The sequence below is a fragment of the Hylaeus volcanicus genome, chromosome 1 (assembly GCF_026283585.1).
Source record: "Hylaeus volcanicus isolate JK05 chromosome 1, UHH_iyHylVolc1.0_haploid, whole genome shotgun sequence".
Taxonomy (NCBI): Eukaryota; Metazoa; Arthropoda; class Insecta; order Hymenoptera; family Colletidae; genus Hylaeus; species Hylaeus volcanicus.
The window spans coordinates 9,479,604-9,505,627 of record NC_071976.1 but is presented as its reverse complement, the minus strand read 5'-3'; the positions used below and the strand labels follow the sequence as shown (position 1 = coordinate 9,505,627).

Sequence of the window (26,024 nt, the reverse complement as noted above, 5' to 3'; positions counted from 1 at the left end):
TCTTTTGAATGAAAATGAAAAATGAATAAAAAAAACAACTTGAATTACCATTTACATTTTCATGTATTACAATCTATACATTAAAACATGATATACATGAATTAATAATTATGGTAACTGTACACATTTGTACGGTATAAGTAGCGGGAGTGAAAGGAAAGGTTGAATTATACACTGTGAAGAATGTAATATAGCGAATGTAAGGAAAGAATATATTAAATAATATTGTTTGAAGGAAATTATGAAAATGAAATTAAAATGTGAAAGACTTGGATTAAGAATTATAGTAACTGTACACAAATGCGAAAATCATAGAAAGCTTCTTTTGAATGGAAATGAAAAATGAATTAGAAAAACAACTTGAATTATCATTTACATTTTCATGTATATTATAATAATAATTTCATCTATAAATATACGTATACACGTATCACCACGCATACACGCATACATGTACACAAAAATATGAAGAAAATTGTAGACCACACAAATGAATAACATGCAAGTAATTCTAAAAATAGTAACCAGTCGACTAAAAAGAGGCGCAGAAGGAATATTCCGGTTAATCCGCGGGTGGATTGATTTGTAATGTACGATGATATTCAATTAACGCCGTTCCGCTGCATCAGCGCGGAAACGTGTGCGGTTGCTCGCTGACGCGCAGTCTGAACTGATAAAACACCATACACAGGTTAACGCTCAAGAAGAACCTCAACCGAACGAAGTGCACATAGGTGGCTAAACACGGATATCCACTCAGGGGGAAGTATGTATCTGGAGAGCCCAGGAAAGATGTTATCGAAAATCTGAGTTTATGATGATGTCTATGTATCTTTACGTCGACGCGGCTCGTGTACTGTGAATTTAATCAGATCACGTTTCATTAGTTTAAAAGCACGGCCTCGACGAACCAATTTCCCGTATGATGCCAATACTTACTTTTTATGACTCGTAAAATGATAGCGTTTAAAAGGTTGCTCGTGTAATACCTGAAGATAATGGATTGAATCAAACAAGGATCTTCGGCGGATTTCCGGTGGAAAGAAGGTTTATAAGAAGATTCACTGTTGATCAAAGTCTTTCCTTGAATCTAATTTCTGTCACAAGGGAACTTAAAAACGAAGAATAATACATATTTTAACGTATTGCCTAAATTGTAATAAATTCTGCTAAGAAACAGAATGATAAAAATAAAATTCTAATTCTTCACAAAATCTTAAAAATTTAGATAAGACTGAATCGAAAAGTTGATGAAATTGGATGGAAAGCGATGGACAATAATCCTATAGGACCCGAATCGAAGTCACTTTCGATATGTTAAGCAGACCGAGGTGGGTTAAATTATTTAGTAGCAAAGGAGGGTTTCGAAATACTTTTCAAGTCTCGCGTCGAGGAGAGCCTAAACCCCTCTCAAGTAGGTCGCAACGCTCGGAAGTAGATCAACGCAAATTGGGGTATTTCGGGTCGATAGAGATCGATTGAGGCAGCTTGAGGCAAATCGAAATGAGTCGAATGGTAGCTGTAGCAAATCCAAGGGTGTCTAGACGTGGTCGGGGCATTTCGGAATTGATCGAAGCACTTTGGCGTTGGTTAGAGCGTGCCAAACCGAGTTCAAGTGTATTAAACTGAATCCAGATGGGTGTAACTGTACTCGATTTTCGGAACTGTAAAACGCGATGGAATTTAAACTTGTACTGTTGCATCGAAATTAATTCTGGTATTTGAAATGTTTTATATTTTTTCAGGAAAGAAACTCGTCTTTTCTTACAAACTAGTTTAATTAGTTGTGTAAGTATTTGTTTCTTGAATATTCCTATATTGTGAGTGTGAATATTTTGAAGTGTTTGATAACCTAAACGTAGTAGACTTAAAGCTTGCATCTGGAATTGTTTAAATTTGTAATATTTATTATAGTGTCTCGAAATAACAAATCGTCACTCGTTGTGTGCATGTGATATTTTCGATGGCTGGTAGAAACTATATCTTGAAATGAAATATAGACAATCTAGGACACGATGCATTCGGTGAAGACGTTCCTGGGCCTCGTGGGACGCGCTACCGAATATGTATCTGGGTCTCGCAGTACGAAATTCTTATTTATTTTTTTTTCTTTATGGAACGGTAGCTCTCTGGTGCAGGAAAAGAAACATCGAGAGGGGGGAAAGTATAAAAAAGTCTATAACATTATTATTCAAAATATAATCACGAATAATAACTTCAAAAAATGAAACATTTGTATTGATTCAGTCTCGATGCGTTAATATATCAAACAAATATTTAAACAACAAAAAAGGAATGTTTTTGAATACCGTTATACACGATATTAAAATAACTTTAAAGGGGTAGATTCATGCCAAATGTTTGATGAACTGAAAACGAAACTCCACCTGGAGAACTCTAAGGAAATGTAAACAAGGCGTAAGTTTATTTTACTATTCTAATGTCCGAGTTAAACAAGTTATTCTCTCATCTATATACATAGTACGTTTAACAAACTATCCAGAGATACAGAGGAATCGTTAAATCCAATAACCCTCACTGTAGGTTGAACATTTGCATTCGAAACGAATGATACCGGAGTCATGCTAATAGATATCGATTACCTTTGACTAGAGACAGTAACTAATAAAGCCTCTGAAAATAGGAAAACCTGTATTGATAGTAGCTGCGCGTTGCTTCGACAGGTTATTATTAAGATGTATAACAAGCTTGAAAAGAGTATAAGGTTGGCAAAATGTGTAACAGACCTACAAAGCTTAGAAAATTTCAGTACACTGAGATGCTTCAAATATTCTGGCAGGTCTCAAAGGTACTAATACTTTAGCAAGCCTCAAAATATCTCAAGCATAGGGTGGTTCTTGGCATCACGAGTGTCTTGAATGTTGTAAGTTCAATTTCCTAGGGATCAACAAAAATTTGTTGATCTGAGGGTGAACCTGGGGGGGGGGGGTATCAACAAACAACATTATCAGGATAACAAGTTCCTCTAAACTCAGACATCGAAGTTTCAGGCTCCCCTGTAATCAATCTGATTTAACAAGATGGAGAAGGTAAGAACCCTGGGAAATCTCGCAGAATCTCAGGTCCTGTGCGATCTCCCGAAACTCCTAGAACACCTAAAATCTAAATGGTGCCTTCGAGTTCTCCATTAGGCCCTGCAAAACTTCAATCATCTCTGTTAATTATACATATGATTTATTTGATTCAATACATTTGATTTAATTGGCTTTCATGAAACCAAAATCCTATGTATCGATTATTATTTATTTGGAGTTAATTCTGTTGGATTTTTATATAATCGTCTTCTGAATCGTGTTCCACGCGTGTCTTGTCTTCTACATCTCATCCTCTAGGTCTGAGATCGAAATTTCCAGATCTTAACTAACCCTGTCTTTAATTATGATATATAATTTCTCATGAAACCAGACTCTTACGTATTAATTACTAGATATTTAATTCTGTAGAACGTTTACATATCTGTTATCCTATGAATCGTGTCTCACGGTGTGTTTCGCCTTCTATACTCGATGCTCCAGGTCCAGTACCGATAGCATCGAATCGTAGACGTCTCCTATCTCGAGTATCGAATCCCAGAATTCTACCATATCGGATTCGACCGCAATCGTGCGTACAACGTTTGGCAAGTCCAAAATCTTCCGCTATCAGATCTTATACGTCCCTAGTAGACCGGGTTTCCTGCTACCTCGAACGTCGCTGCTTTACATTTAAAGTACTCTAACAACGTAAGTGTCCCCTCCGCAACGCTTGTTGCAGCGCACAGCCAATGCCGAGACATCCTTTACGAATGTCTCGTGTACTCTAGGGTAAGCGCAGCTTAACACGGATCAAGACATCGGAAGGATCCAGACTCGGTTGCAAATTTGGACGGACGCGTTGAACTCCGGCCAAAAATTGTCGAAAGTATACCGACGTGTTCCGTCGTATGCAAATCGTGACATAACAGCTTAACAAAAGTGTCGCACCATAGAAAGTCCAATAAACGCCGATAGCGAACCGAACGTACCAAGAAGCTGCGATTCTCGCAATTTCGATGCGCGCTCGGTATGTGTCCGGAATTCCTGCGAGGGTGCTTCTCCACTTGAAGTTTTCATTAAACCGTAAAACTTCGGATTCTTTTACTGTCGTTGTACAGCTGTATTCGCGAGGCGCTGCTCTGGTTACTTAGACGGTGGACTTAAGAATTAAGTAACTGGAGCTCGGCTTAATTAGAGCTGGAAGGTAGATTGTTTCTTTTTCCTGCCGGCTTCGTGTCCTTTGCCTCTACCTACCGATGCGATCTGGCTTTCATGAAATCGTAATTATCGGAACGAAAGTGATTGGGATGAGCATGGTTAAGCGGACATAAAGAGAGTCGCTGGACATTAAAGGAACGAGGAAGTCATTGCAGGGGTGGTTAGTTAGGGTTTTATTTTGAGGCCCTTTAACAGAAGAATTTTATCGTATCATGACTTCTTTTTCAGATCTATCGATAACCAATATTTTTGTATCACGTGATCTTAACCAACGCTTTTCTTCCGACTTGATTTACAAATTTATAGATTTCAAATTGAGAGGCTATTTTTTTTAAAGACTGTAAAATAAAGAACGATTCTAATGTTTTTCTATCAATAACACTATTCACACAGAGTATAAAAATATTTTTGTACGAACTTATGAAATTTATTTATCGATTTATATTAATATAAATACCATGGAAGGTATTAAGAAATTCCGACATCGACAGGAGCTACTTTAACGTTAATACAAATCAACAAATAAAATTCATAAAGTTAATACAAAAATATTTTTACACGCATTCCAAACAGTATTGTTAGTAAAAAAAAATATCGAAGTCGTCCTTTAATTTATAGCTTCCAAAAAATATTCCTGAAACGTCCTTGCTTTCTTGATCGTCACTCCAGAAAGATCCCTTAAACACGATAACTGATGAAAGCTGGTATCGCAGTAATGGAATTCCAAGATAGCGCGCAACAAAGTACGAAACCTTTGGAAAACAAAGGCTGTATTCTTTTAAAATTGCCAGGAACCGGTCCAACGGTTACCGAGTATACGTTTCGAGCTTGCAAGGCGAGCAGGACGGAAAATTTGAAGATAAATTTGCATTTTCACCGGCGACAACGTTAGCGGCAACTGTCGTCGCTGCCGGGCGTTACTTGAAAACATAAGCTGTGTACTTTTGAAATTGATCCATGTTGCGACTGATCCCTCTGATCCTCTGCAAAGTTTCAACGTTTTCCGGAACCGGTGGAGAAGAGAAATTTAAAAGAAAATGCGCGTCTTCGCGCACGGAACAACGGACGTCGTCGTCGTCGCTTTAAATAGCGAACAGCGAGCGCCGAGAAAACATTTCCAATGAAACGTTTTCGCAGTTTCGAGCGAGTGATTTCTTTTTTTACTCCGTCGAAAGCGACGAATGAGTCGGTTTCGATCGATGGGATTCGATCAACGGGCCTGGGGAGGGGCTACAAAAGAACTCGCTTTTTATTCAAGCACGCCTTTATTCTGTCGAGCGGGGTAAAAATAAAAAATGAATTCCTACTCCTATCCGTGATCCGCTTAGAGCTCAAACAGTTCACAAATCCCGTTAACCGCGGTGCGGGGCTAACAGTGCGAGAACATTGGGAGAAAAAATAGAGCCTGCATTCCAAGCGAGACGAAGATTTCACAATAGGGAATTGCGAAAACGAAGCAACGATAAATGGTATACAATAACTAACGGGCTGGCTTTAGAATACCTGAAATAAAATGTGCGGAATACCTTTTTGATTAAAAACGCTTTCAATTAAATGTTCCATTGATACTTGATTAAATAAATTTGGGGGCAAGCAGAAATACGTTGCATGGTTTGAAGCGTTGACAAAACTATTGTTTCTCGTTGAATAATGGTGGTAAAGGCAGTCACCGTAAATGAAAGCTGACATTTGTTTTGCTGGTTCGTACTGGGTTTCGAAAAGGTACAAGTTCGAATATGGAAGTTGATGGAAATTGAATAATTTGTTATAGAATACGTAAAAAGAAAATATTTTAAGGAAATTAAAAGTAAAAGATATTTCTACGAGGTAAAGAAAATCTGGAGGATTTAATTGGGTAATAAAATACTTATAGAAATTCTAAAAAATATGTTTTATAAGAATCGTGCAAAAACGAAGTAACAAATTTTTAATTCACAATTAAATCAGTAAAAATAAATTGACATGTTGTAAAATAAGAAGCTGAAGGAACGTTAAAAGTAGACACTTTGCAATATGCTTTCTTCCAGGATGAAATGGTCTGTTCGAAGAACGATGATATTTCTCACGAAGAAAAAAAAAATGCAATTACTGCTATAACTTTTCCTTTTTGGCGCAATTACGACTGGCCAGTCGTCTGTGCTTGATTCTGTCCGGCAAAAAGGTCCTGGTATTTGCTGACGACAGTGTAATTAGGCGTAGTCATAATCGTGAAGAAGAACGAAGTCATCTGTGGCAGGTGGTGGAGGGGGTTCGAAATTGGAATTCCAGGCGGAAGCATCTTCTGTGCTCGATTCGTGATGGTACTTCAATAACCCATCGATTTACGTCGATGAATTTCATGAAAACCGACTGCTGCTCGAATGTCTTATGACATCTGCAACTCGTAATGGAATTGTAATATTTAGCGTGGATTGTGAATTTTGAATCAGGGGTAGTGAGATTTCACTGATTTTATAATTGGAATGTCGGCGAGTCAGAAAAAAATCTTTTTCGATTTAATATCCTCTGTTCCTTTCTCTCATCTTCGTAGAGTTTCTTTATCAGGCTAATTTAACCGATAGTATTAAAATAATAAGCATGATCTAGCAAGAAAATTAAAAAAATATTTTGAATTGACTTTTTATGCCTTTTCTCTTAACGTTACCTTATTAAATATTATTTTTAAATCCATAAAATAAACTATGTATACTTTCGTCAACATAATCAATGGAATAACGGTTCTCGTGACGAGTAAAAAATTGAATATTATCGACGTCCCGCAAGGTAGCAATTTCTTCTCAAGGCGTATACTTTCTCGTTAAGTTCAACGATTCACTGTTCAATGCTTTCCACGGTATGCTAATTCCAGCGAAATCGAGGCCAAGTAATTAAAGTTTTACTCAACGGCGAGTCTATTACTTTGAAAGTGTCGCGACGGAATCGATCACCGGGATAGATATATTCGTTTCTTCAGTTTGATTTCTCGGATTTATAGGCCACTTCGAATCGTTCTTGCATTATTCAAACTACATGCATTCGCGAGGACCTCCGGCTTCTTCCGAATAATCGAAATCTCGTTACAATTGGGCATTGAGTGGTTTCCAATATCATTATCAGGATTAATAAACGATAAGCTGTAACACTAAGTTTGTCTGCTAATGTAAACAGTGCTCGTTTGGGACATCAACCCTTTCAGACCTGGCGTTCATAATTGAGGACACAAAATTTAAAAAAATTAACGACACTACCGTTTAGGGCGAATGTCCTTACTTGTGCACATGTAGAGAGACCAGTTCTCCTCAAAAGCTACACTATTAGGACTTCTTTAAAAAAATTTTCCATATTAATTTTAGCTCAAGTTAACCTTAAAAATTAAATTACATGAAGACGAAAAAAAAAAATTAATTCAGGGTTAAGAGGATCATTATCGATAATGATTCTGTGAGCATTTACTTCGAGATCAGTAATAGCAATGAGAATACACAAGACGTTCGCTATTCTTGTAGAATTTTATTTTTAATCGAGAAGAAAAGCTTTGGACCAAGGAGTAATAAATGCACTTCAGAGCCTCGTGGTTTCAGAGTTTACCGCAGGTGACCGAAAGTAACAAGAAGTAAACTGTCAGAAATGCAGAATATTATCTGGGACAATATTCCCAGAAATTTGAAGGCCATACGGACCTTATGGAAGCCTTTTTATACACTGAAACGTGATCGTCAGCAAAGAAAATTCCGCGCGAGGTAAAAGAATGATTCCCGGAAGCGCGAGGTGTCGAGAGCATCGAAAGAGGTCGGCCCACCTTTCGTTCGACCTCTCCTCGGAACATCCACGCTTATATCGAACCTCGCTCCTTTATGCGCCATAAAACATAGGTAGCCGGCTCCTCGTATGCATACAAGTAGCGACAAGGAGATCCATAGTGCTCTTACCTGAAGCCGTTATCGAGCGATAAAGCCAGTCTCATCCGGAGCGGCACCTTTCAGATACAGTGTTTGCGATCGAACTAGCTGGGGTATCACGGTACACAGGATATTGTCTCTCGCGCATCTTTTCCCATAAAACTCTTAATGTCTCGCGCTGTGATTCGTTATTTTTAGCCGGTCTGGCCTGACAGTGTCATTCTTTTGAGAGAATTGTGCATCAAGATGATCGATGACACAATTCTATACAATGTTCAGACTCGAACGAACCTATCGTCGACCTTTTTATTTTGTATGTCAATTTGACAGCGAGATGGCACTATTGTGTCAGGATTTTGAGACGATGTCGATTTGAAGTGTCTTGAAATGGGGGTTCTATTTTATATTTACTGCGCTGTTTTATTGTATTGTATCATCTTTCAAGTATTATGTAATCTTTTTAAATCAGAAATTAAGGTTGAAATTGCGGTCTTCTGTTTCATTTCAATCAGCAGCTGTATATTTTAATATACTAATGCGATTGCACGAGTTTATTTTATTAGGTTGTCCGAAAAGTTTCTTTCGCTTTATTAATAAGTAATACATGCACGATATTTTATGTTTTATGTTACATTACTGAATTGTGCACGATTCATTTTGCTCCATTACTGTTACAACATGAATATCTATGAAATTAGATTGTCTATTTATATAAACACGACTACATAAAATAATTGAGCGGAACTCGCGAAAGAAACTTTCGGGACAACCTAATATAACGAATATGGATAAAACTGAGTGTATACAAATGAAAACTATTTTTGTTGCAGATCTGGTAATATTTATCTCGTAAATTATATCTGTGTATCTTGTATACCTCTATAATTTTATATTTATTGTGTTTTATTATATTCTTCTATTTTTCAAGTTCTTTTTTTTTTTAGAAGCAGAAGTTGAAATTGTAGTTTTCTGTTTCGTTGAAATAAACAAGTATATATTTCGATATATGCGCAATAATCGTATAAAATATGATACGTATTATATACTTAAGTATTGTCTATACTTAAGAATATGCTATAAACCTCAATTCTAAACATTGATGTGGGATAGGACTCCATTTGTCACTAGAACGATACTAGAATAATACGGTATATGTCGCTATCATGGTAACACAATTGAAACCTGTAACCTTTTGTGTCTCCCAACGAGAACAGAATCGAATGCGGATATTTGAGTGTCATGGGTAACCACTTGAAACGAGATCAATGATGGTACCACCGTAATCTTGTTCCGAGAGATTTCGGAATTTAGCCTCACTTAGGTCGATTTTAAAGGACTCAGGTTGCCGGGCTCGGATTGCAAGGGACTCTGACTATCGATCACTGAAATATTGTTTATTATTATTTATGTGAATTAAATATTAAGAATAAAGTGTTTAAAATATTCCTGAATTTGGCTTAGGAATATTTTAGTATATCACTGAAATATTGTTTATTATTATTTATGTGAATTAAGTATTAAGAATAAAGTGTTTAAAATATTCCTGAATTTGACTTAGGAACCTCCTTTTATGTATTGTAATTGTAAAGAAAAGAATCCTGACAAATAACTCATCCAAATAGTTATTAATTACATGTATCTCTTATTATTATATCTTTAACCTTATCCGAATATACGTAAAAGTATAAATTCCCTCCCATTACTATCCCTTCTACTCCATCCTATTTACAAGCTCAAACTTCTGAAACAGTACCTGAATTTTACACAAACGCTTTCAAAACTCCTATCACAGAACTCACGAGAGTTTTCAACTACCTTCACCACCCTAATTTACCTACAAAATAAGAAGTTACCACCGTCAACCGGTGCAATTTACCCCGAACGGTCGGGAACCGCAACCGTTACCTCACAATACCAATCATCGGCATCGCCCCAGCAGCAAAAGGTTGGAATCTCCCAGCGAGAAGTACCTTTCAGTACGTGCACTCAATTTCCCCGATATCCACGAGTATTCGCGCGACAATGTCCCATACCGAACCGCAGGTTGGCGTTCCTCGGTAACGTTTCACCCTCTCGAGGTGGCATCAAAGGCTCGCGTAGGAAGCAATGCCCCGATACGAGTTCAGACATAACCAGAAATGAGAGAGGATTACGATCGGGAAGGACGAGCCTTGTCGGGGAGTGGAGGCTAGATATACAGGCACGTTCTCGTGTTACGAGATACGATGGTTCGACGAGCAAGAAGGAAGAACCACGCTATGCGCCCGCATTACGGTTTAACGGCGCACGTATAACGCCGGTGGTTACCGCCGGTTATAAAAGGAGGACACTTTAAAAGCTTCTCGAAAGTCAGCGCACACATGGCGCCCTTTTTCCATGCCCGTTTGCTCGGCTGCGTCTTCTAAATGCATGCGCCCGCTCTGAAACTTACTTAACGCCCGAATATCGCGCGTGTTCCAGCGTTTGCAGACACGGCTGCACCATCGAGGGCTGTTGGGACCAGACCTAGCCACGCGGTTTTCCGCTGGTCTCGGCTTTCACGCGAAACGTTTTCTAACTGCTTGTACATAGTTGTAACCGTCTTTCCCAGGCGTGCGCCCTCTTCGGCGCTGTGCCAGGCGAGGTGTGCACCTTGAAGGGCTTTCTGTGCTTTACCAGCGCTAGCAAAGATCGATTTTTGGGTTGATTCGCGAGTAACTTACGGTAACGAGTAATTGTACTTTCGGAGGACCTCCTGCGACAAACTTTTTAATTTGCCTGACAAATAGGGTAGTCGACGATGGTGATTGTACAGGGTGTTCGGTAACTGGTGGTACAAGCAAAAGAGGGGTGATTCTACTTGGGTTGTCCGGAAAGTTCATATCTATTTTTAAGAAAAATTCAAAGGCATATTTGAATTTTGATGTATATTTATTGAATTATATATATACCATTTTGTTCCACAACCTTTCCACCTATTAAGGAATGTACACATGTTATTTATTTTCAGGCTTTGTTTCCAGAGAATCGACTTTGAATTTTCGCCGAATACGGGTGGACTTCATCGTGTCCCGTTATAATGAATCTCACTGTAGATCAATGTCTCTATTGAAGTTACGTTGATCAAAACTTCCAATGGCGCGGAAATGTTTTCTTACTTATTATTTTACTATTATTATATAAAACAATCCGATACGTTAATATGCATACTTCTTCCCTTAGTATCTTTAAAATATTCCTTCCAAATTATATCCTAAAAATTTGAATTAACAACGTTACATCGAAAAAGAAAAGCACCCCCTTAAGGCAGCAATTTTCTCTGCCAAAAATAAAGGGAATCTCTGCTTGGAATTCCAAGCTTCAATCACCTTTCCAAACCCACTGGCTTTTGCATTAAATATAAACAGTATGCTCATGTCGAAGCTCTGCAAATAGGTATGTTTACGAGTGCCCGTTTTTCATTTTTCGGCCAACCTTATACGCTCCTCCCCCCCCCCCCTCTCCGTCCCTGTGTTTATCCGACATTGCGATCGGTATCCAGTACGCTCGAATGGATTTCGATCGAGCTGCATCACAATATCCACGACGTGGCCATCATCGAGCGCGATTATATCGGCCGTGAAAGCAGGCTCCAATTTCGCGATGTTGCTTCGCACGACGATCCTTGCTTTAAAAGACCACGCGTAAAACGGACTACCGCGAGGGAATATTTTTGACCCACTGAAAAATACCCTGGTCTCCATTTTATCTTACGAGCGTCTCATGTCTGGAAACACGCAAAAATACGTGCTTTCGCGCTTGGACAGCTTCGGGTTGCCATCACTTGGTTGCACTGTTTTGTAATTTTTTCTGGGTGTCTCGTCTATACGGCAGACCTACCTAGTTCGTGAGCTAAAAAATATAAAATCAGTGGGTGTTGTCAAATATGATTTAATTCATTCGGAAATCAAATTTTAATTGCATCTCGAATTTCCCATTGTTATTCCTATGTATTTTGAGAATGTATAATAATATTTCTGAACATGGAAAGTATTATATGTTTATTTCAAAATTAAATTTCCTTATAGAGGACTAAGAAAGGATACCATAATAATAACATACTTAGATTAGCATCGTTGTATATGAAATTGATAAACGTTCTATATTTTTATAGCAGTCGTTGACTCGTCTAGTGACTTCTCAGTTTAATTATGATCATATGACTGGATAATCTAAATGGAAGATCATGTTCAACGAGACCAGTGTGCTCTAATGAAAAATTTGGAGGTAGATAAGATAAGCCCTTGGACCGCAATGTCGACTTGCCACGCGAGATTGTTTTCGACCCTTCGAAGAATCGCGTGTGAAACCGACGTACTTTATTTTTTTTTTTTTTTTTTTTTTTTTTTTTTTAATAATAATGGTACATGCACTTTCAACTCGAGCTTTTCATATTTAACTGGCAAACCTCGTTTTGAAACCTCACTTAAATTTAATGACTACGGAGAGCTCCACTTTTCAACCATTTGCAAAGAATCTCGGCCTTCGAAAGTACTCGGACAAATATTTGATCGTACATATATTACTGAAATGTCCAAGACTTCTTGCTGTTATCGTAGAAACCGTATACGCGCAGAATGTCCCGCGAGATGTTTCTCATATTTCATGATTTTCTTCAACCTCGTTCCTTTTACCCGTAGCGTCTTTCAAATCAGCATTCTCCAAACATTTTAGTCGCGTGACGTATCTTGAGACATGTTTAAAGAACACTTGCAGTTGTGTATAGTTATCTAGTTTTTGAAATGAGAAACATGTAAATAATGTTCAAATGTATTTCATTTTTTTTTTGCATTCCTCAACTACTTCCTTATCGATTCATAGAATTTTTTTATTTCATATTTTACTCATTAATTACAATGTCTCGGAAAACACTTCGTGATACAATATAATGTTACTCAGTCAGTCAAGATTAGTAATATTATTACACATTTCTATATGAAATAAAAACAAATTATGCAAGTGTATACCTATAATAAAGTCAAGAATAAATACAGAATTCGATAAAAATTGAAAAAGAGAACTTTATTTTGCTCACGAATGATTAAATTTCGTTTACGACAACATCGATTCGACCACGGTCAGGAAACTATCAGTGGGATTTTAATCTCGCACCAGTGTTTTGTGTAATCAAGCCAAATTCCGGCACAAAGGACAGGGGAATGATGAAAAATTTTCGAGCCAGCGATTCTTTCATCAAATCTCCCCAGAGTTCTTCTATTTGTTGCATTCTTGCCTCATTTACGATCCCAATAAAAAACAAGCAATTAAAATGCCCACGGAAGAGGATCGCCGTGGCGTGGAAGTAATTTTACGTTCACGGACTCTGCGAACGCGTTGGTGTAACTTCTCGTTCCCCTTAATTAACCAAGCTCTAAAGAATATATAATTTTTTGGTAGGTCGAGCGAATTTTCGGGGGGAGAAAACGAGAAGGTGTGCGGAGGGCGGTCGTAAAATTTAAGCTGAAATTAAACGAAACTACGAGCAATCGGCGTTTCTCATTCGACGGTAAATTGAACTTTAAGTTCCACTTAAACAGTAAGTGGAAACGATGGAACAGGTCTTAGAATTTCAACCTTCCCCTATTACCCTATCGCGATGAATTAGTTGGACGGGTTTGTTTAACGAAAGTATTCGAGAGTGCTCATTAAGTATTCGCTACATCGGAGGGTTGATATAATTGCAACTTCGTTCTCTCGCTTCTGGCGACATAAATTTCAATTAACGAAGCGAGCTACCTGATCGACTTTGTAAACAGAGGAACCGGTATTAATTGAACCTCTGTTATTCAAATGGTATACTATTCGAACGTTCAACCGACGGGAATCCAGTAAAAGTAAATCCTTGTTGTATTCGGGGGTAGGTAGACAGAGATGGCGGAGAAGGGATTAGAGAGTTGAAGGGAATGCCGGTGGTAACTTTTCTCCTGGGTGAGCTGCTGAGCTCGTCAATAAGATTTCATGGTTCAGGTGGACCTTTACTCGAATAACGGACCAAGTATAAAAATGCATGCAATTTATTCGTTCAATGTGAAATCAGAAATTAATTGTGTTATTCAGATTGAAGGTTGGATCGATCGAATAATATATATTCTAAAATCGTTTCTCTTTTATTCCTTTCTCGACGTTTTTTTATCTAATGAATTATGCACATTTCTGCTTCTTCGCAGGTCCTACTGTAGATGACAGAATTTATTTATGGCGTGCTTCCAAAAGGGTCGTGGCGAAATAAAATTTATGATTCGACTGTGCCAATAGCAAACTTTCCTGGATTGTATTCGAAGGTATAGAATTAGATTCAATTTAAAATACTGATAATCTACTTATAGCATACATAGGAGTGGTATTTGTATAATAACCTGATTTTCTGAGTTGCATTATTCATTAAAAAATTCTCTGTTTGATTCGAATAATTGTGTCTTCTAATTTATCTACTTGTTTCGATAATAAACTAATCCAAGTCCACTGTTGTATACGATCTAATAACAGCCCATACAAATTTAAATGAAACATAAACCAAAAAAAATATAAAATCAAAGTGCAATGCCTCGAGTGCAACATGCTTCCCAAAAATTGCACATGCCCAAAAAATGAATCCAACTTAGTAATGAAGTTTCCATTGTGTCGCCAGCAACGTACTATCTACTCTACTCTCTAGAGTAAATACATCCTCATTTCGACGTGACATAATTCCATAGAATAATGACGTTTCCCGACACGTGCGAAGGTGTAAACACAAACGCCTGATAGCTCGTCCAATTCAAACCAACGAGAATGCAAGGGGGAAACGAAGCGAATGACACCGACGAAAAGAGAGCGAACAGTTCCCTCAGAGGGGCAAGACATTCAACGGAGCTGAATGTGTCAGAAGCCGTTGAAGAGCGACAGACAACTGCAAAAGAGACAGAAGCGAGGTAGCGCAAATTAGCGTCAGCATTAATAAAGCTGAAAGCTCCTTTAAAACGGCCCCTCCACGGGCCAAGGGAGCCCCGAGTAGTCCGTGTAAGCTATTACTCTCTTTTGTATACGATCGTGTTTCGTACTTGTTTCTCTTCTTTCGTCGAGAGCGTAATCTGTGAATTGACATAAATCGACCGACCTGGTACACGAGATACTTTATTTTATTATTTATATTTTCGCATCATCGACGAATAACAAATTTCGTTGGGCGATGCAAGAGTCGAGGGGATCGTGGTTACATGCAACACTGTGATAAGTTTGCTATGTGTATTATAGGTTTCCGAAGGGAAATTGTGCTTTTGTAATTTCATTGATTGTGATTAATATTGAAGTTTATTCGATTGTTCTATATGGTTTTCAAAGAGAATCTTTGGAATTTTAAATATTGGCAAGTATAGAGTGTTTATTAATTTTCTCAGGTAACATTTCAATGAGAAAATAAAATTGACAATCAAAGGTCACTGTTCTCCAATTTTAATTCTAAAGTATAGTTCAACCTACGTAATGTAGAGACTAGGAAAATTGCAATTAATTTCTCAGTTTATAGACATAGGTGCACCTAATTTAAAAAATTGTAAAACCCTAATTTATGCTTCAGTATTCACAGTGCGACATCTTCAAAGTAAAAACTACGTCGATAAGGTGAAAGAGAAAGTATCAATTCTAAAACTCTCACTGATTCGTAACACTGTCGAGTATGGATTTGCCTCTGTTTCAGAATACTGAAGAAGTCTAGACGACGAAAGAATAAACTTGATTGGTAGGAGGATTTCCCAAGTACAAGAGTCCCAACTGTACTGTTCTAAATCCTCTAACGTGTCATTAGAAGCGTTGTATAGTTTTCACCCCTCATACTTGGATAAAATGTTTGAAGTTAATTGGCACCTTCTAATTCTTGCCTCTAATTACGATGACCCTTATGCATTCAAGGTCTATCCATCGAAAAAGAGCGATAACCAACCCCCAACCTCTAAATTTCTATTCCTCAAATGTTTTACGACGAGATCCCTCGGTCTATCTTCGCGAGCCACTCGCTGATTCGTGACTCAAACGTCGGAAACAAGTTCCTCTCGTTGCTGCATTCTCCACTCGGCCGGCCTTTTAAACCCTGACGCCTCTTGTATTCATTTCCCCTGCCATTCTTCGCGTGCTACCCTCGGCAGCACCCTCTGTTCGACTCCACTCTCTTCCTTCACTGTTGCGACAACCACCCTACGCTCCTATCACGGGGGAGAAAGCTCATAATCTCGGAATTTGCCGCGAAACAACAGCCGGGCCAAAGGTGTCTTTGTATGTTTACGCGTCGGAGAATCGAGCGGCTTCGTTTTATTTCGGGGTACCAGCGACGAGATAGCGAACAGCCAAAGGGAGCAGGGACTAGACAAGGGGAGGAATAAAAATGTCGCTTCGAGAGAAGGAAGAATTTGTACGGGGATTTTCGTTTCTGGCTCGTTGCGCGATTGGCTTATAACGCCTTGTCCCAATTGCACGTCGCGTGGCGACAAAATCGCGCGTAGCTGAGCCGCGGCAAGAGTGGAAGTAAGGTGTAGGTTCTATGCGCGCTAACTTAAATGTAGCGCGACCGAGCGACAAAATTCAAACCAGCTCGAATCGTGTTGCTCCTTATTCAACTTTTAGTTACTAAAAGGTATTCTGAAAAGGATGTAATAGACTTGTGATGACAAACTCATTGCATCGCAAGTCCTCGCATCATCTTCCAAATGTCTGCGAAGAATTAATAAAACTTCACCATTGTGTCTAAGATGTTGCACTTGTAAAGCGTGGCATTCCACGCACCTACTTGTTATATCTAACGATATTATTACAAGTTTGCAGCCATTAGCTCGCTATTACTCGCGACAAAGGATAAACAAATGATTCTTTGTCGCGAGTAATACCGATTACCAGGTCTCACCACGTGGAGGTTGCTGCGAGTGGAGACCCGCGAGGGAGATAGAAGGAAACAAAGTTCCTCCGATCTCTCTCTGTACAATCTTAGAAACTAAGTACGCGAAAAAGGAAATAGAAGGAAACGAAGCTCCTCCGATCTCCCTGTGTACAAGCTTAGAGACTAAGTACGCGAAAAAGGAAATAGAAGGAAACAAAACTCCTCCGATCTCCCTGTGTACAAGCTTAGAGACTAAGTATGCGAAGAAGGAAATAGAAGGAAACAATGTTCCTTCGATCTCCGTGTCTGTCTCTATCAAGCAATCGATTTAACTAAGAAAATGAAGCTAACACGCGAGAATAGACGCGACGTGACGCGAACCGTACAATCGAATTACTAGGTCAGTCCCGTTTCCTCTTGGCGAATCCGATTCGAGAGAAAGACTGACGTCTCCGATCAGTACTCAACTCCCTGCGTCCGCAATCGGAACTACCGTAGGATCCGGCTCAAGACGGCCGACAGGTAGACTCTCTGCATTCAAGTCGGGAACCAAATTGACTCAAAATCAAGATACAAAGAGATATCGTCTCTGCATCTCCCCATCGGGTCATTGCTGACCCCGCCTCGCGCGCGAGAACTGACACCGCCACGTTTTCGCGGGAGCCGATCGGTCAAGCCTACTTTTCCAGGTAGGAGGGGTTATGCCTCGCAACGGTTATGGCCTGCCTCTGTCATATACGCCCATGTTCAGGGGAAATACCCCATCCGCGTCTTCCCCCAAATCATTGTTGTATTCGAGTCAAAATAAGGGGAGTAATCTCTCTACGTGACTCTATACCCACGACGTCTTACGAGAAGAAAACTCCCCAAATGTTGTTCGAAGCCAACGATAATTTGAGTTCAGTACGTCTTACGATAAGGCATTACTCTGATCGTGTTTGTATACAACTCGGCCTTGGCCATAGACCGACTTACGCGAGGGCCCACTACCCGAGCAACCCGTTTCACCCGTCTTACGAGTTGGCAGACTCTACCCGAGTGTCGAAGCCAGCAACGACCCAACTTGACACGACTTACGATAAGATAACTCTCTGAATCTTGTTCGATAGTCAAAGTGGACCGACTCGGCATGTCTTACGAGAAGAAAACTACCCTGCACCTTGTCCGAATCCCAAGGTAGATCTGACATAAGACGACTAACCAGGAGAGAGTGCTGAATTCGGAACGTATTGTCTTTCTCTCGAATAAGACTAACTAGAGGACGGCAACCGACTGTTCAGTTCGGTCACACGGCCGGTCACTTGCTTATTACATGAAGTCAAGTGACCGAAATGGGAATCGAAACAACGTGCCAATATAGGCAAACGAACCAACAAATGAAGCTACTTATTTACGATTGTTTGATAAGAGACAGGCATTCGTTCACGCGCGGGTTAAATTAAATTACAATAAGTACGCGAAGAAGGAAATAGAAGGAAACAAAGTTCCTTCGATCTCCGTTTATGTACAATCTTAGAAACTAGGTACGCGAAGAAGGAAATAGAAGGAAACTAAACTCCTTCGATTTCCTGATCTGACTCTGCCAAGCAATTATTGAAAATTTCCCTTTTTTAATGGGGAAAATGAAGTTACAATGAAATCGCGAACACGACGCGACCGTGCAGACAGACTTACTGGGTCAGTCCCGTTTCCTCTTGGCGAGTCTTTAGCAAGAGAAAGACAATGTCTTTCTCTCGAAAAAGACTAGCTAGAGGACGGCAATCGACCTTTCTGTCCATCTACACGGTTGGTCACTTTGCTTATTGCATGAAACAATAATGACCGAAATGGACGAAATTACGCGCCCCCGAGGGCGGCCGAACAAACAAGAGAAAAACGGGTAATAATTACTTGGCCTTATGTTCTAACGCGACTTAGACCGCCCCGTTCCCACGCCGGATGCGATGTCTTCGCTCGATGGAAGCGACATATTCGTTCGATGAAATACCTAGATAAGAGAAGCTGAAAATCAGAATGGACATACGTATACAGAAGTAATATAATGAAATAATTTGAAAATAGAAAAGGAAAACTATCAATTAAAATATCGAGTCACATAAAACTCCATCGATCGCTGCAATTCGAAGAAACAATTCAATTGCGTATCGTTTCCCCACCATGCGAATCTACCTAGCACAGAGAAATCAAAGCACCGAAACAATCAAGAAATATAAATAATACTAAATAAAATAATTAAAGTAATATTAGTGCCGAATGAAAAAATAATAAATAATGAAAATTTAATACGAAAATAGAAATTAACATACATAAGAATGAGATAATTAAATTAAAAAATAGCCTGAAAATAAATATGCAAATTAAACAAAATGTTGTATAAATTTAGTTAAACCTAACCAAAGACACATAATTGTGTCTTGGAATACAGGGAAATATAAGCGAGCATGATGATAACATTGCAAAAATAAAGAAAAAATAAAAAATTTGCGTTCGCTCACCAGTGCTGATCATCATTTACCAATTGGTCAGTAGTGGTCAGTAGTGGTCAGTGGTGGTCAGTGGTGGTCAGTGCTGGTCAGTAGTGGTCAGTAGTGGTCAACATTGGTCACCCCCTGGTTATCCTAGGCCAGCCTTGGTCCTCGGTCGGCTCAACGCGACACGCGAGGTCAGTACGACCTTTATCGCCCGAAGTATACGCGAGAACTGAAGGATCTGACGCCTGGGTACCTATCAGTCGGGGAAGGCCGAACGCGGATTGGTCGACGCCGGATTGGTCGACGCGTGTCAGCAGAGTCTGTCCGATCCAAGGACGATGGAATTGACGAAACATTAATATTACAGAAAAATTATATTCTCGATCATTGTTTAAACAAATACTGTCAAGAATTAATTTAACTATTGTAATAAATTAATATTTAATTGGTTCAATCAGTAGATATCAAAATATTAACAAATTTTTCACGATTACTGTATACAATGAATACTTATTCTTAATCGTAATTGTCATTAACGTTTAATCAAAGACTGAATGTTTCTTATCTTATATGTCTTATATTAGTATTTCTTGAGTGCAACAATTAAAAATTAATTATTAACAATATTTGTTTAAACAATAATCGAGAGTTTGATTTTTATGTAGTATTAATATTATGTAATATGTCACGTAGGCATTTTCTTTCAACGGATCAAACGAACACTCGAGTCAATCTATTCTGTCTAATTATCTATTCTCTCTATAATTATTGTTTGGACTAATTACAACTTAATATCTCCGACATAATTAAACATTAGTAATGCGTATGTTCGGGTTTAATTAACATTCTCCTGTTACATCGCATTTTCGTTACTGTTTTCTGAAGTTGATGGAAAACACCAAGACCATCGATCCTTTAAGCCATGAAAGTTAGTTTCGCGGATAAACTTGCCCGTAGATGCATCGACGAAGGTGGGTTTGTATTTACGACACTTTCTCTAATAATGGTAAACTGGAGCCGTTCGCGTAATTGAAGATCTATCGGAGCATATAGCAAGGGTTAGAAATGGATCGTGTTGTTCTGAGAAGTTCACAGCATCCCCGTGGTTCGGGACACGGGCCAATATCGTATTTACATGCTTAAATTAATTGCGGCAACGATCGTGGGGGTAACTATCAAATTGAAACAGGTGCGCGGCGTGCTAGTTTGTCCAAATCAAATTCCGGTGACAACGAGCGTAATTGGTCCATTTTCGTGTTGGAATCTGATAAATGTCGCGTTCCCCTATCGGAACAAGGTGATATTAATGCCACGGGATATTCTTGGGCGTTGAGAAACTACAGTAAATGTTAATCGTATTTGTCATGAATTTATGATAGAGGTATAGAGTAATTTAATTGTCGCCATCGAAGCAGATACTTGTCTAAAGAATTCAAGGAAATTTGATAATTAATTCAGAATTCATTTGCATGTTTATGTTGTCAATTTAGCAATATAACATAAGCATGACAATACAAATGGTATATAGTACCAAAAGAATGATTTGTAATATTTTTACAGTGAATACCTTGTTCACAATAAACAAATTCTGATATAATAGAATATATTTAATTTATTTAATAATCAATATGATTTTATTTTATTATAATACATTGTTCAATGAATAACAAGCATTAATTCTTTTTAAACAGTCGATTTATTAATATGGATTCCTCAAAATTAACTTGCGCCCAGAAACAAACATTTTACAATAAGGGTATTTAATAAATTAGATTACATTTGTAAAACAGTTTTATTTGCTATTATGTAATATAATTCTTTCATGTAGGTACATTTCACAAATATTTTTATCGCGTAGAAATTTAATGAAATCGTAACGAATTCAACGAAATAAATATGCACGGAAAATCTGCAACATATTCGCGCGTACATCATTTCACTGGAATATGCAAAACACACGCATTACGCAGAATATGCAAAATAAGAAATACGTTTTTAAAATCCACTAATGACGAAATAAATTTGAATGCGAGTCCAGCTTCTCTACCAGTTCTTTTTTTTTATGAACATATGCATTTGCATGAACACCCACAGTGTACTAATGAAACTATTAGGGTGTCCCAGGGAAATATTGCGCGTTTTAGTCATTTTGCTTCCTGATTATTTTTAACCCATCTACTGAAATTAATATGCTTTAATATATCCTCGGTGAGCTATTTTTTGTGTTAATTACGAAAATAGAATAAAACGTTGGCGATTTTTGTTCCTCGTTCTAATTTTTTATAGAATCAGTTGAAGAATAATTATAACTGTGTAATTATATTACGCTGAAATATTGTTCGAGAATTTGATTTGATAGATTAATAAGGGCTCTAATTGTAAGCTATTATTGGAGACAGTGTAAAAACTACAAAAATAAAACTCGATACAGAAGATTTACGCCAAGAACGTTTGCAGAGTTTTCAAGACTAATTAGGCGTGGATCTATTATGCGAAATTTTCTTGGCTGTTCGTTTCGAATGTCAGATGTCTGACGAGCACTCAAGAAAAGTCCAAACAATAGAACCTCTCCAACTCTTTCAAGTTAGTCCTGTGCTCTCTGAAACTTTCCTTGACTTCAATTTTTTACAAAGCCTTGACGTTTCATAATTGTCAACAAGAGACCTTTAAACATTGGCAAAAAGAGGATTAAAATTCTTTAGTGCGAGGCTTCGTTCTAGAAAAAAATCGACCTTATATATTTTCTCTTATTTTCATTCGTATATTAATTCCATATTTAATTTTGTACATGACGGTTTTTAGCATGTTACTACATTCACATCGTATTTCTTTTCAAAATAATTAAAAATATTAGAACATGTAATAGCACAGAAAAATGATTAATAATCAAATAGAAGTAATATAATATATATTACATAATCAAAAATATGTTTTTAAGTTATTCTAGAAGCCTTCATGAAAATTTCCGACAATAAGAAAATTATTTAAAAAGAAAAATGTCAAACGTAAACGAGGTGCAAACTGAAGTATATTCTTGATTAAAATGTACACAACCTTGTTCATGTTTTGATGAACAAAAATAAAAATAATTGCATTACTCGTACTATCGATCGCGAAAACAATGAATATCCGCCGTTTCGCGAGAAATCGCGAATTGAGAATTAAGTAATAGATTAGAAACGAAGGAAAGCTGTCTTTTTCGCTGAAACCGACGATATCGCGTCCCGATAACGACATTATTTGATGCAATATTATCGGCGTATCGGGTGGAAAGGCTCGGTCCGTGTTCGTTCGAAGACAAGGGCTGGAAAATGGGTCGACTCGTGTAATGGTTGGTTCGAATCCCGAGGGCCGAGGCGACGAGCCAATATTGTATTTACATGGCCGAATTAGTTGAGCCAACGAGCTGCCGTCGTAGCCTGTGCTCTCTCGGAGCTCATCGGGCTAAAATTTCGTTCCAGCGAAGCGGACTACACGTTTCGAGGCTCCGTCGATACGCTCGAATACCGTAAAAGTGCCGCTGTAACGGTGGCTTAATTTCATTAATCAAATCTCGAGACGGAGTTAAGGGAAACTGAAAACCCTGCGCTAATCCCATCTCAAATTTAACCCTTTGCGCTCGTTGTCCAACGCGCAAACAGAAATCCCGCTATTATCAAAGAGTGTAGCATTGGAACCATGAAATCTATTCTAATAATTACTTTATAGGAATATTTAGCCATCGTGATACATATTTGTGACGAGAAATCGAAATTTCATCTGAATTTTATTTTTAATTATTTAATCTTTCGTTTCTTGAATAAGTAGTAACGTGTCAATCGATACAATTATGTATGTATATATTGTGGACTTCATGTTCAAATTGCTTTTTTTAATGCATATTGAATGAGCAGGAAGGATTCCATTACCTTAATTACGTTCCCTGGTTGCCTGTTCATTTGTACTACTCTGATAGACACGCTTTGTGACTTCCTTCCATTTCATGACTTCTCATTCCTTCCTTTGAATTAATTTCATACTTTTTTTTTCTACGTTTTATCGAATAGAACAGTATTTTAAGAGTACCCGAGGGCGTGGAAGTTACGTAAACAGTAACTCGTAGTTTCTGTTACAGCGATTATGAACTTTCGTTGGAAAAAATTCGCGTAAGTCTAGTGTAGGCGTAAAAGAAATCGCAATGTGTCACGCCAATATCTTAGATAGTTCTCGTGATATAAAACTCCGAATATGCCCTACTTTACAACCTCATAATTCCGCTAATAAAATCCCGCGATAAAGTTAAACGAAGCTGAGTCGAAAATTCGGCCACCTGGCCGGTGAGTTAGAGGGTTCTAGTATTCGCTCCGGTTTTATTTGTACGCGTGGGTGTTATAAGAAGCTGTGTTTCGAACCTTTTCACTGTCCTGAATATAATTTTTTTTTCCTCTCATACTTATGAATTTAAGTTGTGCGTTTCTTAAATTCTTATTGATTTTAAATTACCTTGTGATATTTATGAACTTTCTTAACATTCCTTGATAGGATCTTCAAGAAAAAAATAGAGGATTTAGAATGTTGAAAAATTGCACAATTTTAAATAGGATACAACTCTTGTTTTGCTTCAAGCCAAACAAATTTATTTTATATTTAATTCTGTTAGACATGCGAGAAAAAAAGGATAGAAATTCACTCGAACTAACTTTTCCATTAGTTTCCCCATAATTAATAATTAATTATCGAACAGGTATTGTGCAGTTCCTATTGTTCAAATATTTCGTACAACAAAGGCCAGTAAATCGTATGAAGGTATTGATCATTAAACCTAGCACACAGTGCAAAATTATAACTGAGTTTAATAGTAAATAAGCACCATTAACAGTCCGAATATCTTCGTTTCATCATAACAAACAGCATTTGTCGCATCAGGCTCCCGTCCATTAAAATGCACCTCGTTAATCGAGGCTGTGTACGCGTAATTAATGTTGTCTGTCGGAAATGAAAGTTTACTAGTCGAAATAAATTTAAATGGCGGAACGTATAAATGACTGCGATGATTCAACGCTTTGTGCTGTGAAATGTATTACGAGTTCCCGGTAAATCATGATCTGAAAATAGACGGAAAACCCGCATTGGGAATTTTTAAAGCGCTATAAGCGCGCGAACGAGGACCGTCGGTTTCCCTCGAACCGAAAATTTATCAACAGATGAATGATAATTGGTCTGACGTTGAATTTACGATCGAATTTCGGTTTTAAACGAACGCATTCTCGCGCATTTGATTTTCGCGCTCGCGTGTTCGATGATCAGACGAACGCCACTTATACGATTAAGTGCTTTCGAAAATTCCACCGATAACTCTAATTTTCCACGTGGTGGATTAATGAACCCGAAAGGCTGGGCGATATTTATCCATTGATTAGTCGTTCGGGTTTAAATCAACTCATTTCAAGGGGGTATAAATAGACTTCATGAAGAACTATAATATTAGAAATAAATTCTGGAATAAATAAAACACTTTTTATGTCACATTTATTCAATAAAATGTGACGATTGAAATTATGCAATGAAATTATGTTTCACGTTGAACATGTAAAATTTGAATGAAGGACATCATTAGCGCTACGAATTTTAATTTGCACATATGTGTGCATACATAAATTCATGAAATCCACAAACTTTTAATAAATGCATCGATTTTATGGAAATATAATCGATTGGAAAACAACTTAAAATTTATCTGCGCGAGAGTAGATTTTTGGGACGATCGCATTAAATTTTATTTGAACGCCTTTCGCCTGCAAATGGAGATAGCGTACTTTTAGAGAATTGTTCCATTTACGTTACTTTTTGCATGAGTACAGAAATATCACTTCCATTAGTGAACGAGCAAACGTAATGGCGGGCCCCAGAGTATAATACTACTTGCGATTGTAAGTTGAGCTTGGAATCATAGGGATTTTCTTTGCACCTTTCTTGCGCCTGCAGGCTGCAGAATCGTCCCCTAAAAACACTGTCTTCCGATTTGTAATCGACCATGGCAGTCAGTATCAAGCTTGGATGACTTACACTTCCTAAACAAATTGTTAATAAAAATTGTACAAATTCTTAGAATAATATCTTATGTAAACAATTACCGTAATGTGAGTAAATAATTTAATTTTATCTTATATGCTCTCTTTAACAGAACTTTTTCTCGGGATACTTTTATGGAAAAATATAAATTGTCCTTATGAAACAGATATTTTAAAAGCTCGAAAAAGAACATTTATAGCTAATGTTAGACAATAAAATACGATTTATGTTGCTCTAGAAACACCATCCATTTATTAACAATTTAATATCTTCTCTTTTGTACATAAATCATAAAAGTGATAATATAGAACCATCTGGTCAGCAGAAATTAAATCACTTTTCACTAGGGAAGATAAAGTTTCTCCATTTATGCTACCAATAAACTCACGTGCAATTTGAGAATGAAATACCTTATACTCTTTGTTTAATATTAGTTTTCCCTACATTTAAAATGTTAAAATTCATAATTATGTAAATAAAATAAAAATAAAAAATTCATACACACAAT

The 26,024-nt window shown here is 37.8% G+C and overlaps 1 protein-coding gene across 5 annotated transcripts in view; it reads left to right on the top strand.

Annotated features, from left to right (window-relative positions):
• Positions 1–26,024, top strand: part of LOC128878236 (zwei Ig domain protein zig-8-like) — a 296,557-nt gene that overhangs the window by 126,946 nt on the left and 143,587 nt on the right. The window contains exon 1 of one of the 5 annotated variants that reach the window (XM_054126438.1): positions 13,560–14,430. The exons of the other annotated variants lie outside the window; for them this stretch is intronic. The gene's annotated coding sequence lies outside the window, so the exon portion shown is untranslated. Of the gene's footprint in view, positions 1–13,559; positions 14,431–26,024 lie in introns of those variants that run through there. 5 annotated transcript variants of the gene reach the window in all.